At 43.7% G+C, this 16199-nt stretch overlaps 1 long non-coding RNA gene across 1 annotated transcript in view; it reads left to right on the top strand.

The window, feature by feature from the left end:
- The first annotated feature begins 2431 nt into the window (after positions 1–2431).
- LOC116564811 overlaps positions 2432–16199 on the top strand; it is a 36007-nt gene continuing 22239 nt past the window's right edge. The window contains exons 1-3 of the long non-coding RNA XR_004275109.1: positions 2432–3698; positions 6738–6919; positions 7413–7556. This is a non-coding gene — a long non-coding RNA (uncharacterized LOC116564811). The remainder of the gene's footprint in view (positions 3699–6737; positions 6920–7412; positions 7557–16199) is intronic.

The following is a 16199-nucleotide window of genomic DNA, read 5'->3' as shown; positions in this document are numbered from 1 at the left end:
GCTGGAGTGCAATGGCACGATCTTGGCTCGCTGCAACCTCCATCTCTCGGGTTCAAGCGATTCTCCTGCCTCAGCCTCCTGAGTAGCTGGGATTACAGGCACCCACCACCATGCCCAGCTAATTTTTGTATTTTTAGGAGAGACGGGGTTTCACCATGTTGGGTGGTCTTGAACTCCTGACCTCAGGTGATCCACCCGCCTCTGCCTCCCAAAGCGCTGGGATTACAGGCGTGAACCATTGTGCCCGGCCTTATTTTTTTTTTTTTTTTTTTTTGAGATAGTCTTTTTCTGTCACTCAGGCTGGAGTGCAGTGGTGCAATCTCGGCTCACTGCAACCTCCGCCTGCTGGGTTCAAGTGATTCTCGTGCTTCAGCGTCTGAAGTAGCTGGGATTATAAGCATGTACCACCATGCCTGGCTAATTTTTGTATTTTTAGTAGGGATGAGGTTTCACCATGTTGCCCAGGCTGGTCTCAAAGTCCTGAGCCCAAGTGATCCTCCTGCCTTGGCCTCCTAAAGTGTTGGGATTACAGGTGTCAGCCATGCCCGGCCTCAACGTGGGACCTATTCTGAGTTGTAACCTATGCTCCAGAGCTGGCCACAGGATCAGGCTGGAGCTCCTCCCCAGGCTTGAGACCCCACCCTTGCTCAGCCCCTTCTCCTCTGCCTTCTCCTTTCCTCACTCCTTTTCTCCTGAAGGCCTTCCTTCAAATCATGCATACTCTAATCCCTGTCTCAGCCTCTGCTTCTAGGCTTTGTGATCTAGGACAGTGAGGAAATCTAATTTCCTACAAATAACATTTGAACACTTAGACATGCTTTACAAGCTTTGTAGCTATCATAGACTCAAGGTTAAAGGTTATATATTAGAACATTTAAACACATATGTAGTGAACTGTTATACTGGAGAGTTTTTTACCCTTAAATATTGAAGTGGTAACGATCAGAGTTATGAGTGATAATAAGAATATTTTTGAACTTAAGATCTTTGACCCATTTAGATAATATTTATTGTTCCTTGTTTTTCTGGAGTTTCTGGAAGTGCAAATATTCTCTAATCCCCTTTTCTCATCTTACTGAGAAGAGAAATTCTACCCCATGGTTTTTAATTCTCCACGTGCTTTTGTCAAGGAGATTACCCTCCCTCAAGCCTTACGATTAAATACCGTGTGTTATGTTACCTATTGTCTCTTTTCATTTCCATCAAAGTGGAATCAAAATTTCTACAGTGACATAAATTTATTATATTCTTCAGATTTTATCCAGCATCAAGTACAGAATAATGCTTCCTTTCTCCCTTAGTTTTTACTTTCCGAAGGCAATACTGCTTGGATACCACCATTTATTTTCTTTTCCCCAAGCTTGGCCTTTTTGTTATTCTCTACATCTGAAGAGGCAGAGACGCATTCCCAATTGCTTGAATTGGGAACGTGAGGTTTCATGCTCAGAATCCGAAGTTTCAGAGAGCCTTTCTTACCCCAAGCAGCAGTTCAATCTCCTGTGCTTTCCCCTCTGTGGACTCTACCGCTACGTCTGTGTCACTGATCTGTCATGCAGTAACCCTTTCCTTGGTACCTCTGAATTCTGTCATGCTCCTTTGGCTTATTAAGAATCAATGCTGTTTGCTCTATGTTTTGCAAATGAACTTAAACACTCCTGAGCCTTGCTTTGGATTTTCCTCTCTCTATTCAAACAAAACAACTGGAAGGTGGTTCAATATTTCTATATTTGCTTTTTTGATTTAGACTGTTTCTCTTTACCTAAGAGCTGAAGGGTACTGTTCACAGATCTCAAGCAGCACCCTGGAGGAACTTAAGAGGTGGGTTTGGGAGCCGGGGAGAGCTAAGGAATGAAAGGTTTAGTTGAAGAAGAGGAAAGAGAGGGAGAGAATATCATTTGGTTTCTGTTTTAGGTAGATTCATATTAGGCAGAACTTTTTCCAAAACCAGTTAGACTTGGATGAGGAAATTATCCAGAACTTGCAGATGCCTGCTGAGCTTCCCTAATTACTTGGCCACCCTAGTTTATGATGCTAAGGCTTAACATTTTAGAGACAAAAATGGGACATCTGGTCATCTTATTCCAAACACAAGTCACTCTGTCAGAGGCACCTGCCATAACACTGACCTCACACAGTTGTTGCTAGAGTCGAATGGTGTAGATAGTGCTATAGATACAATTATTACTATTTTTGAGACAGAGTCTCACTTTGTCACCCAGGCTGGAGTGCAGTAGCGTGATCTCGGTTTACTGCAACCTCCGCCTCCTGGGTTCAAGCGATTCTCCTGCCCTAGCCTCATGAGTAACTGGGACTACGGGCACCTCCTACCATGCCCAGCTAATTTTTGTATTTTTAGGAGAGACCGGGTTTCACCATATTGGTCAGGCTGGTCTTGAACTCCTGACCTTGTGATCTGCCCACTTTGACCTCCCAAAGTGCTGAGATTATAGGCGTAAGCCACCACACCCGGCCTAGATACTATTATTATTGGTATCCCCATGTTATATATGTGTTAACTGAGACACAGGAAAGTGAACGTGCCCAAGATCACACAGCTAGCAACTGACATAGCTAGGGTTTGAATCAAAGCATCACTCACAAGAGACCAAAATTTATAATAAAACGTAAAAGTATGAGATTATGTTATTTTTTAAGTTACATTTAAGTTTCAATTATTTAGGTTGTTTTACATCTAGGTAATTTTCTTAGGATGAAAAAACTATATATTTTGCTGAAATTTTTTCATATTCTCCCAAACATGGTATGATAGCAGGATACATAATCCTCCACACTCAAATTTCCCAACATGATTCAAACAAAAAGCATTTGTGCAAAATTATTTGAGCATTTCATCAGTTTTCTCAAAAGCCTCTCCTAAGACTCTGATATTCAAATAATTTTCTTTTGAAGTACCTGAGCAATTGGTTTGATTGAATTTACATTGTGTACTCATATATTAGCATGCGGCTGCTCTGGAAAAATGGGATGTACAAGGACATAAGTAGCTTTAAGAGGAGAACTGTCTCCTAGAGTGGGAGCTAATTTGATAATATTAATGATATTTTCATCTCAAGATGGCCTTTGCTTCCCTGTGCAACCTGGCAACAACAAGGACTTTGATAATGAGAGCTGAGCTAATGAGGACCTGCTGCCATTTCACAGACATAAACTATCCTGCCTTCCTTAGGGAACAGCCCCAGCTTAGCTGATCTGATGACAGCATTCGGTGAATTTTGAGGCAGACCCTAGGATGACCTCCAGTGATCCCTGCCACCTGGCACTCATGCTTCTGTGTAATTCTTTCCCCTTGGGTATGGGTGGGACCTGTCAGTTGCCTTTAATAGATAGATCACGAGATGTATGTGATTACATGTACATTAGTATGTTACAGAAGGTTGTAATGTCCTTCTTGCTAACACATTCTTCCTTCCTGGTTTTGATGAATCAAGGCGTCCTGCTGTGGGCTGCTCTATGGAGTGGCCTATGTGTCCAGAACTGAAGATAATTTCCAACTCCCAGCCAGCAAAACACAGAGGTCCTCAGTCCAGCATCCCATGAAGAACTGAATTCTGCCAACGACTACATGAGATGAGACTGCAATCCTGGTCAGAAATGCAACTGCAGCTTTCAGATGAGACTCTGGAATAGAGAACCCAACAAACAGATGCCTGGACTCCTGACTCGAACCCACAGCAGTGGTGAGATAATAAACGCGTGCTGTTCTAAGCTGCTAAATTTGTAGTCATCTGTTATCCAGCAATAGGTAACTAATGCAATCATCATACCAGAACAAATGGGTCATTCATCCTAATATTTATTGAGAGATCCTGTGTGCAGCACACGGCAGCAGCTCTGGGTATACGACGGTAAACAAGAGAGAAAAGACCCTGACCTTCATGTAGCTTAGAGTTTAATGAAATAGATGACATTAGATAGTTATTCTGCGAGCTCTGCAGTCTGATACTATCATCAGCATTAGCATCAGTAACCCGTGTCAGAACTAATTGGATAACTACAGGTGAATATTATGGAACGTTCACCCTAGTCATAATTTTTAAAAGCAAATCATCCACAGCAAATCTACTTTTAAGGCCAGGCATGGTAGCTCATGCCAGTAATCCCAGCACTTTGGAAGGGTGAGGCAGGTGGAATATTTGAGGTCAAGGGTTTGAGACCAGCCTGGCCAACACAGTGAAACCCCGTCTCTACTAAAAAGACACACAAAAAATTAGCCGGTCACAGTGGTGCAGGCCTATAGTCCCAGCTACTCAGGAGGCAGAGGCAGGAGAATCACTTGAACCCAGAAGGCAGAGCAACCTCAGTGACCCAAGACTGCGCACTACGCTCCAGCCTGGGTGACAAAACGAGACTCCATATCCAAAAAAAAAAAAAAAAATCAACTTTTAAGCCATACAACTTTCTATAACTTGAGATAATGTTACTATCCCTTGTAAAAATGAGAACATGTTCACTCTTTTCCCTAGGGAGAAACCTCATAGCAGCTCCTGAATTTGTCTCCAGGTCCAGGACTTCTGAGTGATGGTTGTTCCTCCTCAAGTTTAATAATAAGCCCTCTTCATGGCGACGTACACCTGTAGTCCCAGCTACTCAGGAGGCTGAGGCAGGAGGATTGCTTGAGCCCAGGAGTTTGAGACTGCAGTGAGCTATGATGCCCCTGTACTCCAGCCTAGGCGACAGAGCAAGACTCTGTCTCAATGGTAATATTAATAATAAGCCCATCTTCTTATTCGATAATCTCCTAAATTGTAAAGTTGGCCATCATTAACATAGGCTATACAAAATAGTGGGAGAAAAGCTATAAGAAATAAAATAGACCAGGCGCAGCAGCTCACACCTGTAATCCCAGCACTTTGGGAAGCCAAAGCTGGTGAATCACCTGAGGTCAGGAGTTCGAGACCAGCCTGGCCAACATGGTGAAACCCCATCTCTACAAAAATACAAAAATTAACCGGGCATGATGGTAGGTGCCTGCAGTCCCAGTTACTCAGGAAGCTGAGGCGGGATAATCACTTGAACCCGGGAGGCGAAAGTTGCAGTGAGCCGAGATCGTGCCATTGCCCTACAGCCTGGGCAACAGTGAGACTCAAAAAAAAAAAAAAAAAAAAAAAAAGAAAAAGAAAAAAAGAGAGAAATAAATAAAAAGAAATAAAAGAGAAAATCAGTTAACTGCATAAAAATGTACTCGATACAGTAAGGAAGATAATAGCAAACACTGCCTTCCAGGCACTTTACATGGATGTTAATTAATTTAATTCTTATAATAAGCCTACTAAATAAGAACTATCAGTATTCCCTTCTCCCCACTTCTTTTAACCTATGGGAAAATTGAACCAAAGAGAAGATAAGAAAGTTGTTTGGCCAGGTGCAGTGGCTGATGCCTGTAATACCAGCACTTTGGGAGACCAAGGCAGGTGGATCATGAGGTCAGGAGTTCAAGACCAGCCTGGCCAAGATAGTGAGACCCCATCTCTGCTAAAAATACAAAAAAAAGTAGCTGAGCATGGTGGTGGGTGCCTGTAATCCCAGCTACTTGGGAGCCTGAGGCAGAGAATTGCTTGAACTCAGGAGGTGGAGGCATTAGTGAGCCTAGATTGAGTTACCACACTCCAGCCTGGGCAACAGAGCAAGACTGCATCTCAAAAAAAGAAAAGAAAAAAGATAGTGGTTCAACAAGCTGGGTGTGGTGGCTCACGCCTGTAATCCCAGCACTTTGGGAGGCTGAGGCGGGCAGATCACAAGGTCAGGAGTTCATGACCAGCCTGGCCAACATGGTAAAACTCTGTCTCTACTAATAATACAAAAATTAGCCAGGCATGGTGGCACATGCCTGTAATCCCAGCTACTCAGGAGGCTGAGGCAGGAGAATCAATTGAACGTGGGAGGCAGAGGTTGCAGTGAGCTGAGATTGCACCACTGCACCCCAGCCTGAGCGACAGAGCGAGACACTATCTCAAAAAAAAAAAGAAAGAAAGTGCTTCAACATCTTCAACAGTGAATCTGGGATCTGAACCCATCCAGTCTGACTTCAGATTCTCTGCACTTAGCCTCTTAACTACACTCCTTCTCAACATGAAAAGCTCCTTCATTCCTTGTTTGAACAGTATTCACAAGGGCACAATTGGTGCTTATAACATCCTCCCCCCACCACTCCTTTGATGTCTCTTTTGCCTGTAGCAAGCATTTCAGCTGACTGAGGACTTATTTTTTATTTTTATTTTTTTGAGACAATGTCTCCCTCTGTCACCCAGGCTGGAGTGTAATAGCACAATCATAGCTCACTGCAGCCTCGATCTCCTGGGTTCAGGTGATCCTCCTGCCTCAGCCTCCTGAGTAGCTGGGAGTACAAGGGTACACCACCATGCCCAGCTAATTTTTTTTTTTAATTTCTTAGACAGGGTCTCACAGTGTTGCCCTTAGAGGTCTTAAAGTCCTGGACTCAAGTGGTCCTCCTGCCTTGGCCTCTCAAAGTGCTGGGATTACAAGCATGAGCCACTGTGTCCAGCCTGACTGAGGATTTTTACTTGATGTGTGGACTCTAGAATTTGACTTGATTTGAATTCACTTTTACTAGCTATGTAAATGTGGGCAAATTGCTTAACTTCTTTGTGCCTCAGTTTCCTTATCTATAAATGGGGACGATCACACTGCCTACATTATAGAGTTGTTGTGAAAATTCAGTGAGTTAATCAACACAGGGATTTGGTTTATTATTTCAGGAGGGACTGTTCCAGAGCCTCCCTCTTAATACTTCCAACTGTAATAACATTCACATCACAGGGCAGGGAGCCAGTGTGACTCTTCTGCCAGTACTTTGATTACAACTAAGCACTCCAGAACTAAGGAAGTAACTATAAGATGAGTTCAAGGATCCACTGAGGTCACTGGGACCAGTCCCCTAGTGAGTAAGCCCCACTATCAGCCATTATCCATAAAATTCTGTACTCCTACCAGAGAATCACAGATGGCATTTGGGGCCTCCAGGATTAGCATTAGTTAGGAGATAATCGTCCTGAAAGGGCTATGAGTTCCTTTTCCCAGGGTCCAATTGCCCTGGTAAATTGTTCCAAGTGCCTTCCTTAAAGGAAAGGAGGAAGACTTGTGCTGGCATTGCTGGGTTGTTCCTCAGGAGCATCTGGTCTCCCTACTATTCAACGGGCTCTGGGTTTGGAAAGTGACTCAGGCCTGGGATTGGGTGAAGGACTGGACTCACCATCATCACGACTAATCAGTCCTCTGTTCCCCAGACTTAGATTTTGTTATACAAATTAGGCCAGACTTTAGTGTCCATGTATTCCAGCCCCAAAGGCTCTAGGATCTATTAAGCACTCTCAAATATCCTTAAGAGTCAAATCCTTCTGATAATCACATCTAAGTCTTCTGCTTTTCATCAGGAATCAGGACGTGCTTGCCCCTGAAGGTTGAAGCTGACGTCTGTCCCTCCAGGAAACCTCTTTCCATCAAAGCATGTCCCACTGTCATCCCTGGTCTACAGAGGGCATCCACTTTTCAAGAATGCCAACACCTCTCTCACCAATGTACATTTTTTCTGGAGTTGGGTGAGTAGATCAGTGATTATAAATCCACTCAAAACACTCAAACTGTTGTGTCCCCATTGAAATCTCATCTCAAATTGTAATCCCCTCATGTGGAAGAAGGGACCCGGTGGGAGGTGATTGGATCACAGGGGCAGTTTTCCCCATGCTGTTCTCATGATAGTAAGTGAGCTCTCACGAGATCTGATGGCTTAGAAGTGGCATTTCCCCTGAGCTCCCTCATTCTTTTGCCACTTTGAGAAGAAAGTGCCTGTTTCCCCTTTGCTTTCCGTCATGATTATATGTTTCCTGAGGCCTCCCTAGCCATGTGGAACTGTAAGTCAAGTAAACCTCTTGTTTATAAATTATCCAGTTTCCAGTAATATCTGTATAGTAGCACGAAAATGGAATAATACACCAACATTCATATCTCCTTAAGGCTTTGGGTTCCTTTTTCCACAGCACATCAAGGAATGTGTGGCATCTGACTTCACCCTGCCCAGGCCACCAGTGAGACTCATTTTTAGACAGCCAAGCAAACGTCTTGCACTTGTTTAATCTAGTATGTTGACTCCAGGATTCTCGGGGAGGGTATCTATGAGATGAGTTTGACCAATGTAAAATGATGTTCTTCTCATCCTGACATTCTCAGAATACATTCCTGTAATCTTGCCATTCTTTTGGTATGCAAGTCTTCTCTTCCCAGGTTTGGTTTTGATTTCAGGACATTCTAGAATCTGACTCTAATTGTGGATCTGGAGATAATGAGCAGAGTAAGGGGTGGGCCATGAGGACATCCCGTTGCAAGGTGACCATTCAGTGCGCTCCTTACAGGGTCTCTGAATAAAACAGAACCAGCCTCATCAGAATGGGAGGAAGGTCTCCTCTCATTTTATTGGCCTGTGAGGCTCTGTGAATTCTGGGGTTTCAGATTCTTGGGGTTATCTGACATCTTCAGAATATTTCCACTCCAATACTCAGGGGAAGAACCACCTTTTCCCAATCAATGCCCTGAAAGACATACCGGGACTGTGAATTCAGTCGATTTTGTGATTCATCCATCTTCAGGCTCTGTCTCTGCCTCTAATTTTCAGCGTCATTAGCCTTGTACCTCATGACATAAAAGAGTATTTGAGGGAAGTCACAGAAACTTTCTCATTCACTGACCATGCTTCAAAGTGAGAATTTAAATCCCTGAAAATGTCATTTTTTTTCTTGAAACTTCATCGTGCAGTTAGATGGAACTGCTCACCTCGTGGCCTTTATAATCCCCCCTCTGCAGTCCCCCAGAGCCTTGCTTTCAATAGGCACTTCATTCTGTGTCACTAGAGGTGATGATTTTGGTTCTCCCACTGGGTGACATGGACATCTATGAACACAACTCATGATATAATCAAAACACAATTTTATATGTGTTTCCCACCAACTCTTTACACTTATTTCAGGGGTTAGAGAAAGAGAACATGACCTTCCTTTAGCTCTGGAGGAAACTTCTGGCAGCTTCTATGGCTTCTTTTTCCTGCTCGTCCTCACCTCTACCTGCCAGCTGTCATTTTCTTTCTCTTCCAGGGTTGAAGGTAGGGTAGAAATTAGAAGAAAAAGGGGCAAGTGAGTCGCTACTTGATCTGGTAGCTTCGTCTCTCTGGGCCTGCAGATGATTAGAGCTGGTAACCCCCGGGGGACCTGGACAGTGGATCAAGCTGATTCTTTTTCTTCCAGCCCTTGAATAGGAACGATGGAGCGGCTTCCTGCAGGCCCCCTCTCCTGCAGTTCACTTGACTCAGGTGGATGTATCTCTATTTAACTCCTTCCTGAGCCTCTGGGTATCCAGCTGAGCATGCTCAGCCGCTTTCTGTGGAGGTCCTTCTGTTGTACTGGATCCAGCGTAGAAAGTTAGCACCAAGACAAAAGTATGCCAGATTGCAGGGTCATTTATTATGCCGGCGACCACAGAGGACTCATGTTTCTCCAACCTGTGGCGTCAAAAGGAGGGTGCCAAGACTTTTTATACCTGAAAAACCACCTTGGGAGTGGGGGTGAGGAGCGGGGATGGGGATGAAAAGTTTTCAGACATTCCAAGGGCTAGGGGATTCTGTGATTCACCTCTTGGGCAGAGACGTGGGCGGGGGTCTCCGGACATTCCAAGGGCCAGGGGACTTTTGTCATTCTGTTTGTTACTTCAGTGGTTTACAGAAGTCAAGATAAGCATTTGTTTACACACAGATCTTAGTTATCCTGGGCTGCTTATTTTAGTTATTACCGGTAAGCAAAGGCTAGCAATTCTGGCACAATATCACACTTCTAAGAGGACCTGTTAGGACCCAAGGCTTTGTCTTGTGTTACCTTCATATGGACTTAGGAAGCCTCCTTCATCCTTTGCCTCAGTAAACTCCAGCAGTGCCTGCTGATCCCAAGACAGAAGCCCTGCTTGTTCTTCCATCTCCAAACCACATAGCCAGCTTTGTTATGGAGAAACACATTCTGAATTTTCTTGGTGGAGTCGGACTTCGGTTTGCAGTGCGCTCTAAGTTTCTTGCTAGTTAGGCCGCCCCAGTCTTCTGTGTCTTCCAACTGCAAGGCACCCATTTCAAAGCTTTCCCAGTGGACAACTAAAAACCTTCTCACTAGGCTTAGGGTTGGGAGACAGCGCCTCTGCCCCTCATCCTAAAGGGAGAGGGCTCACAGCAGAGCAAAAGTCTCTTCAAAACAATCTTTTCAACCACAGTCTCCTAAATCCTCCCACTGACTCCTTTTATATCTTTGATTTCATTGAGAGCCCTAGGAAATGTGGAATAGGGTCTTCTTCCCTCCTATTCTAAATCCTACATGGCAGGGTGAGGTAGGTGGCAGGGAGGGGTGTGGTGGTTGGTCTCAATCTAATTTTGGCATCTTGAGATTTAGTCTGTTGATGCCTCAATCTAAACTGAGGCAGTGGCCAGGCGTGGTGGCTCACTCCTGTAATCCTAGCACTTTGGGAGGCCGAGGAGGGCCGATCACCTGAGGTCAGGAGTTCGAGACCAGCCTGGCCAACATGGTGAAACCTGTCTCTACTAAAAATACAAAAATTAGCCAGCTGTGGTGGCACACTCCTGTAATCCCAGTTACTTGGAGGCTGAGGAACAAGAATTGCTTGAACCCAGGAGGCGGAGGTTGCAGTGAGCCTAGATGGCACCACTGCACTCCAGCCTGGGCAACAGAATAAGACTCAGTCTTAAAAAAAATAAAAAGAAAAAACAGACACAGGCAGGGATAGTGTCATACTAACTTCTCTAACAATAGTTTTAGTGACTTTCTGGCCACCAGATGTCATGTTTTTCCTGTATCCTATGCTTACTGCTTTCAAACCCAACCAAGTTACCTAGTCAATTACAGATTCCCAGTACCTTGGGATCTCTTTCAGGAGAAAAATCCAGTCTAGCTGGTTTCAGCAGAACTTTATTACATGGTATTTCTTAGAATTTCTGGAAGGGCCAAGAAACAAAGCCTGGATATTATACAGCCAAAAGTGAAGCAGCCAGGAGGAATGTCCAAGCATCCCACACGTCCCAGATATCCTAAGACTCTTCTAGAAGAAATCCTGCTGTTGCTGCTAGATGATGCTTAACATCTATAAAACCAGAACTGACCACCAGGACCCCATTGCAGTTCATGCGGAAGACCAGGCACTGTTGTGTCCAGACTTACTAGAATTCTGTGTCTGCAGCCTGTCACCTATATTCCAAGTCTTATTTAGGTTTGGATTTGTTGGAAGATAGTCAAATGTCTATATCCTAGCAGCAAAGGGTCTTAGGAAATGTGTTCTGTTTGTTTGTTTTTTTTTTTTTTGGAGACAGAGTCTCACTCTGTCACCCAGGCTGTAGTACAGTGGCATGATCTTGGCTCACTGCAAACACCACCTCCCAGATTCAAGGGATTCTCCTGACTCTGCCTCCCAAGTAGCTGGGACTATAGGTGCCCACCACCACACCTGGCTAATTTTTGTATTTTTAGTAGAGACGGAGTTTTGCCGTGTTGACCAGGCTGCTCTCGAACTCCTGACGTCGTGATCCACTCACCTCGGCCTCTCAAAGTGCTGGGATTGCAGGCAGAAGCCACTGTACCCAGCCTAATTTTTGTATTTTTTATAGAGATGAGATTTCGCCATGTTGCCCAGGCTGGTGTCAAACTCCTGGGGTCAAATGATCCTTCCATCTCGGCCTATCAAAGTGCTAGGATTACAGGTGTGAGCCAACACGCCCACCATGTTTGTTTATTTCTACCTATGGAAAAGAGAATTCACAATATAGAAGAGCTACCAAGAAAAGATTTGAGGTAGACACAAATGACAAACATCCATTATAAAACTCTTAAGAAAAGTTGGCTGGGCATGGTGGCTCATGCCTGCAATCCCAGCACTTTGGGAGGCTGAGGCAGGTGAATCACAAAGTCACGAGTTCAAGACCAGCCTGGCCAACATGGTGAAACCCAATCTCTACTAAAAATACCAAAAATTAGCTGGATGTAGTGGTTGGCGCCTGTAATCCCAGCTACTCGGTAGGCTGAGGCAGAAGAATTGCCTGAACCTGGGAGGCGGAGGTTGCAGTGAGTCGAGATCACGCCACTGCACTCAAGCGCTGGTGACAGAGTGAGACTCTGTCTCAAAAAAGAAAAGAAAAGAAAAGAAAAGTTTGTCCTAATCAATAAATGATTTTGACTATATAAAACAAGAAAATAACAAAAAAATCCTCTTCTATATCTTTTGAATTTTGTACCATTGTTGTAATATTTATTCAAAGCATAGATTAAGAAAAAACGAAGTCCCCCTTCTCAAGCCTCTTCTTTAGTGCCATTTTTCTTGTCTTCCTTTCTCTTAGGTTTTGATTGACCTGTTGTTAGTCTTTGGTCTCATTTACCCCTTGTGTTGTTATAAAGATAAATAAGGTAATGCATTTAAAATGCTTTGCATGGTGTTTGGCACCTATTAGGTCATCAACACTCGTTAGTTTTCCTGCCACTCCCTTCCTGCTATATTATTGCTTGTGGTGGTTGTTCCAGTCTTGATTGTAGAGAATTCAGCAAGACGTAGTGGGTGCATTTGAGGGACCCTCCAGCCCACGTCCTCACAATTTAAATGTGGACATAATCTGAGCTACACCAGTTAGACTTCCTTTTTTAAAAAAATAGTGATGGGGTCTTGCTATGTTGCCTAGGCTTGTTTTGAATTCCTGGGCTCAAGCAATCCTCCTGCCTCGGCCTCCTAAAGTGTCGACATTATAGGCATGAGCCACAATGCTGGGCTGCCAGTTAGACTTTCTTAGGGACTAGGTAAGGTAAGATCATGTATAGATGGAGTCAGAGTTGGTAGCTAAACTGCCCAAAGACATACCCGCTAGCTAAAGAAAGGAGGTAGGAGAAACTGGGAGATGGCAGAGTATCCTGATCATTACATGTGGGCTCTGTAGTCTGGTTGCCTTAAATCTCTGCCCGAACACTCACAAGCTGTGGGATCTTTGGCAAGTCAATTACATAAGCTCTCCAAGCTTGCATTTCTTCATCTATGACACAGGAATAACAGTAGTATCTTTCTCATAAGGTTTCGTGAATTGCTGTGGACAATTCTTATCATATAGCAAGTTTGATTCCTGGATTTCATATACTTGAAAGTTTCTGTTTGAAAAACATCATTCCCCAAGTTTTTATCTTCCAGTGAACTAATGGTTCTGCATTTCATGTCTCCAGGCTTTTATAAGAATAAACATAGTTAAAGTGTTTTAAAAGATTTTTGTAATGCATCAGTTTGAATTAAAAACTCATTATCGGCTAGGAGCAGTGGCTTACACCTGTAATCCCAGCCCTTTGAGAGGCCAAGTTGGTCATTCATGAGGTCAAGAGATAGAGATCATCCTGGCCAACATGGTGTAATCCTGTCTCTACTAAAAATACAAAAATTAGCTGGGCATGGTGCTGCACACCTGGAGTCCCTGCTACTTGGGAGGCTGAGGCAGGAGAATCGCTTGAATCCGGGAGGCAGAGGTTGTAGTGAGCTGAGATCGAGCCACTGCACTCCAGCCTGGTGCCAGAGCAAGACTCCGTCTCAAAACAAACAAAAAACTCGTTATCTCATTACTAATAAGAATAAAAAAGCACTTGAAAAGCATAAAGGATATATCTAAGTGTCAAGCTGAATTTAGTTCAAAGTTTTCCGTAGATATAAAGTTTCTCTTTAAGGATCTGTTGACATCCATTCCATGGGCGAACTGATTTACTGTATGTTTAGTTGGGTTAATCCCAACCAGGCTGTGCAAAATGTGTCATTTCACAATTAGGTCAAGCAATGCAATGTAAAATGTGGGACTAAAAGTAAGCTTACAAAAATGCCTGTCTACTTTCCCAAATGAACTCAAGGAAAATCTGCAGGGGCTCTTTGATTAACCAGAGACCCTATGGTGGTTTGTCTGTTTGTTTGTTTGTTTTTTGAGTTAGGTTCTTGCTCTGTTGCCTAGGCTGGAGTGCAGTGATGCAATCATTGCTCACAGTAACCTTGAACTCCTGGGCTCAAACGATTTTCCTACCTCAGCCTCCTGAGTAGCTGGGACTTAGGAGCACAGGCCCATGACACCTCATCTGAATGGTTTTAAAAAATTTTTTGTAGAGATGAGATCTCGCTGTGTTGTCTAGGCTGGCCTGGAACTCTTAGCCTCAAGTGATCCTCCTGCCTCAGCGTCTCAATGTATTGGGATTACAGGCATGAGCCACTGCACCTGGTTGACTTTATAATTTCATAATTTTATAGCTTTAAGACCTGTGACCCTGGAATAGAAGTGTGTCCCATTCTACTTTGCTGAATTAAAAGAAAAATCTCAGCAAGCTAAATTATAAACTACTTCTTTTAGCAGATGACATTTCATAAATATCTTGAGAGCTATGGAAAAGACTTTGAAGGAAGAATGAAAGCCCCACATGTAATTCCATTTGCAGTTTAGTAGGTTATTTTATTCTTTATTTTTTTCATTTATTAAAGTGAGCCTAATGCCATGAACCTGATTTCCTCAGGTTTCCCTGACCTGTGGGTTAACAGGGGGCAGATTAGTGGTGATAACCCATATTTTGCTGAATCTGTCTAACATCTTCAGGCTTCGGAGCCTCAAGCACCCCATTCAAGCCTCCTTGAGTTATTTCTGGAAGTTCTCGGAGTGTATATTGCAAACAAATCTATCACCTACAGTTACCAGGTAATGTGATGTCTTCTTCCTGTACTCTGACTCACAGATATTCTTTGCCCGGCTAGCCATTTGAGGATGTACGTTTCCACCACCCAAACTGCTGGTGCCCCTAGGATAACCCCAAGACTGTCCCAAGAATGCCAACTTCCACTGATCTCTAGACAGCCATCCCTGGAGATGCCAGAGCAGTTTCATGTTACTAGAAACCCTAAATGTGCCAAAGTGCACTGCATCAAGAAGGCCCTGCTCTATGTGGCACTTTATCCCTTGGGCACACAAACTGTGCGCTTCAAGAGGGAGTCTTTGTAAAACAGAGGCTTTGTCTTCTGCTTACAGCTTCTCTTGCCACAATGCTCAGATGTGAATCCTTGGGGCCTAGACCGTCTTCCCCAGTCCTGTCTCCCTCTTCATGGAAAGTGGCTCTTCCTTCCTCTCATTCAAATCACTTCATGTAAATAGACGCCTTTTCTTTTGGTTCATCAGTGCATTTGTTGGAACTCTTTTGGCTGCAAATAACAGACTTCAACTAGAGCCTGCAGAGGCAAATGGAGAGTCTGAATTATAAAGCTCTTGGAATATCTGGTGAAATAAAATGGCAGAACTGCAGCTGGGCCTCTAGGAGAAACTAAAATAGGGGGCTGAAAAGCTCTAATGATGTCTGTCCCTCTCCTGTCAAGTTGACTGGCTTTCTCTGGTCACTGTTTCATAAGGAGGAAAACAGGACTCTATATGGGTTTTGTTGGGGAAATGGGGTGAACTGGCTATTTCTGAAGCCTAGGGTGATGGTAAAGGTCAGGGGAGGGAGGCTTGATGGCAGATTTGGAGACAGAGGCAAGCACTGCATCAAAGTTGATTTTTAACAGGCTGGAACTTTGCCCTGAAGTCAATGAATGGCAGAGCTGCTGAGGAGGCAAGAGTAGAGCAAGAAAATTTTTACTGTAGTTAGGTTATGCTGGGGTATTCAGGAAACAGATATAAGGGAGCAAGACCAGAGACAGGTAGAGGAGTTAGGATGCTCCTGTCAGAGCATCTGAACCAGAGCAACTCCATTTTGAGTGAAGGCTAGGAACATAAGGCTGAGACTTTCTAGGCTGCATTCTCAGAAAGTCAGGCATTCCTAGCCTCTAGATGTTTACAGTTAAGGCAAAAAATTAATAATATTTACTAAACAGACCCAGACTTGGGAGTGTGCAGATATCCCAATATCTGGAGAACAAAGGCATTCCTAATTTTGCTTTAAAGATAATAATATCAATTATTGCAAAATATAATCATAAAGAAAATTAATTCTTTATTACAAACCCTTGCAGCTGAGCACATCTCCCCATATATACAAGCACTGTACCCATGGTGGAAGCATTCCTCCTCTTACTTTCGGGAGCATCCTACTCTGTCTATGGAGTAGTGATCCTTTCACCACTTTTCTTTCTTAATAAACTTTCTT

The sequence above is a fragment of the Sapajus apella genome, unplaced genomic scaffold (assembly GCF_009761245.1).
Source record: "Sapajus apella isolate SASKATOON/1434 unplaced genomic scaffold, GSC_monkey_1.0 scaffold2, whole genome shotgun sequence".
In the NCBI taxonomy this organism is placed as follows: domain Eukaryota; kingdom Metazoa; phylum Chordata; class Mammalia; order Primates; family Cebidae; genus Sapajus; species Sapajus apella.
This window is presented reverse-complemented; position numbering and strand designations above follow the sequence as displayed.